At 31.2% G+C, this 3268-nt stretch overlaps 1 long non-coding RNA gene across 1 annotated transcript; it reads left to right on the top strand.

The window, feature by feature from the left end:
* The first annotated feature begins 1001 nt into the window (after nucleotides 1-1001).
* On the top strand, nucleotides 1002-1953 carry LOC108473059 (uncharacterized). The gene is made up of 2 exons (XR_001869639.2): nucleotides 1002-1544; nucleotides 1656-1953. It is a non-coding gene; the product is annotated as an uncharacterized LOC108473059 (long non-coding RNA).
* Nucleotides 1954-3268: the final 1315 nt, after the last annotated feature.

Here is a 3268-nt window from a genome sequence, read left to right as displayed (position 1 = left end):
CCGTCTACGATTATGCTAAAATTTTTGTAGGATAATAAAATCGGCAACAAGGATATCTCATGATGGGAGTTCTGCGTAGGAAGGTGAATCTGTAGGTATGATAAAATGCATAGGAATCACCACAACATGTGGACTGATCACAAACTTGACCTAGAAATGATCATCTGCAGAGGAAGAAATATAGAGAACAACTCGGCTCCAGATGAAGCTTAAAAGTCTAAGCCAAACAAAGAGTATTGTGTTTGTTCCCTTTCAGTTAAAACCTCACCAAGGCGGGGTTTACTTATGTTTTTGTATATATATACATAACAACAAAGAAACTCATTAAGTTCTTTCGAATTTATAAAAATATGGCTTTTGTCTGCATGAATCAAAGAATGATTAAGGACCTTGAGGAGGGACCAAGCCAGATCGAGATAAACTAAGGAGCGATTATTAGTTTGGAATCATGCACATAAGAAAGGGTACCTTGAAAGGTTTTGCCTAGAGATTAGAAATATTGTACTTAATTTGTTCCCTTAGAGTTTGAAATTAGGGATAGTAAATTTTAATTTAATTTAAGGTTTTGTTGCAAGAAGTGTTTAGTGATACTTGATAAAAACAGGCCTCAAATTGGTTAAGTTTAAAAATAATATTTAATCCAAACCAGTCCATTTGTGACACTTTATACTCGAATCCGGTGACCGGTCAGGTGAGGGTGTTACAAGTTATACATACAATCTATTTCTTTTTTCATCGTTTTCATTCCTTCAATATATCAGTCCTAATTATAATCTATAAAATGATGTGTTGAGTTGGAATAGGGACAATTGGACTTACTTAATTAAGGCTAAAATAATTTTTAAGTAAGTATCTACTACTCTTGATCTATTAATTACAACATTATTTTATTTAGTTATAAAATAATATTTGCCCTCAATTACTAAGAGTAGAATAGAATTTTATTAAGTCTATAGTCACCAAATAAAAAGCTCATAAAGAGTAAGCTCTTAGTCATGGATTCCAGGCTTTTCAAAGCCTACCCAACTAGGTCAGCCCTTTTGCCAAAAATCACTCCATCTTTCCATTCATATATTGGCTTCTTGTGCCTGCCAATGTAGCCAAAATCCCACAACCCCTTCAGGACCCTACTGCTTCACCGCCTCAATTTTCCTGTCCTAGTGATCCTCTACCACCATCCTTTTCATTCCCCATCACTTTTGAGCTTCCTCCACCTTTTTTTCTCCCCAGATCACCTGACGCTTTCTATTTGCCTCTTTATATTTTGGATGACAACACGACACCAGCATCAGAGATAGGGGTGGTGCAAAAGCTATGGGGTGTATGTGTGTGTGTTCATTTGAGACTCTCCAAGAAGCAACGGACTCTACCTATGGTGAAGGCGGTGCTAATTATGAAGTGATTATATCTTATGGGGGCTGTTTTACCCAGACGTTGTTGTTGCTCATGCTTCTTATGCTTTTAATAACTACTGGTTGAATACCAAGAGAAATGGAGGGACTTGCAATTTGGAGGGATTGCTATGATTATCAACTCTGACCCAAGTGAATACATATTTCACTATAAAAATATTTTATATATTTCTCAAGCTAGTCTCAAGCATCTTGCTTCCTTTATAAAAAAGTTCCTAATTAAATGTCTTGATGTTCTTTCAGGTTTTCTTCAATGTTCGTTTGTTCTCAGTCGAACAAGAGAATGAGTTTGTTTTTAGAATAAAGCATGATTTTGTGGGATCTGATTTCAGGGTGAATGTCTTTTGCTTTTCACCATAGGGAGTGGAACGAATGCAAGCAAAAACGGCTTAAAATTAATTGTCTTTTTAACTACTGTACCAGGGGGTTATCCTATCACAGATTCGCAGGCCTTAGAATTGTTCTTCAAATATGGCGAATTTAATCTCAACTCGATTGTAACGAATATTGTTATCAATATAAGGAGATATGAATTTAAATACGTTAAAGAGCATTATCCTTTTATTTATATATTGAGAATAGGTTATAAACAATTCTAGTCTTACATCAAGGCGTGCATTTGATCAATTTGATTTTTATCTACCAAAAATCGAATAAATTGATTAAACCAATAAAATTAAATAAATCGAATCTATTATAGTACCAAAATTGATTGAACCAATTGTTTTTATTTGATTCGATTGATTTATTTGATTTTTTAAAATATATATTTTATACTTTATTTTCTTTTGGTTGTAATTATACAAATTTATTGGCTAGTTTGGGGATTGTGACCAGCCTTTTAAAACAATTTTTTAATATAATATTAAGGGTATTCAATTTATGTCAAGCGAGTATTTAATAAGAGTTTTAATCATTACTTTGTTCAAATTAAGTCACAAATTTTTATTTTTATTTTTATTTTTATTTTAGAGTTTAACATGAAAGATTTTATTTTTATTTTGTTTTATACTTTTAAGAAAACTAATTGAACTCAAAAGGATAATAATATTATTTAATATATGTTTTTATATTAAAAATAGTACTAATTATACTCTAGCGGGGGTGAAGTGATCGAGAAAATATTTTTAGGGATCAAAATTAAATTGTAATTTTATGATAGTAAAAATATAATTTCACCATTTTAATAGTTTATATATTTATAATTTTTAAAAGGTTAAATCAATTTTTATCATTTTAAGAGATAAAGTATAATTTTACTTTTACTAATTTATAATTAAAAAATCATTTTAGGAGCCGGACTGACAACCCCTGCCTCTAAGATTAAAAACTAAATTATATTAAACAAATTTTCACTATGAGATTAACTAATGACCTCAATTATACAGTAAAAGGATAAAATTACTTAACTAATTTACCATTTGGATTTAATATATCAGTATTAATATTTCTATTTTGGGCTTTAGTATGAATATGGGCTTGGGTTTTAATAATTAAAATTTTAATTGTTTTCTTCAATTTACTTGGATGATTGAAACTTCTATTTGCAAGTTGCGTAAATCTTTAGTATATGAAGTGCGATTTACAAAGTTTTCAGGGTTAAGGATCTGGATTGTGGAGTTTTATGTTGCCACAACATGGATGGTTCAACCAGTAAGTTTAATTTCAAGTTGTTTCTCAGTTCAACCTTGAATTGGTTCGATGCCCCGACCAAGCTCCTTTACGTTTCGATGTTGCCATTTCGTTCAGTACAATAACATAACGCGTTGTACCATTACCATTACATGAATACTAAGGAAATGTACTGCATAAGAGTATAGGAATATCTTATACCAACAAATTACCTTTCGCAATGT

This window comes from Gossypium arboreum, chromosome 11 (genome assembly GCF_025698485.1).
Source record: "Gossypium arboreum isolate Shixiya-1 chromosome 11, ASM2569848v2, whole genome shotgun sequence".
Taxonomy (NCBI): Eukaryota; Viridiplantae; Streptophyta; class Magnoliopsida; order Malvales; family Malvaceae; genus Gossypium; species Gossypium arboreum.
The sequence above is the reverse complement of the archived record's forward strand: the minus strand, read 5'-3'. Positions and strand labels throughout refer to the sequence as shown.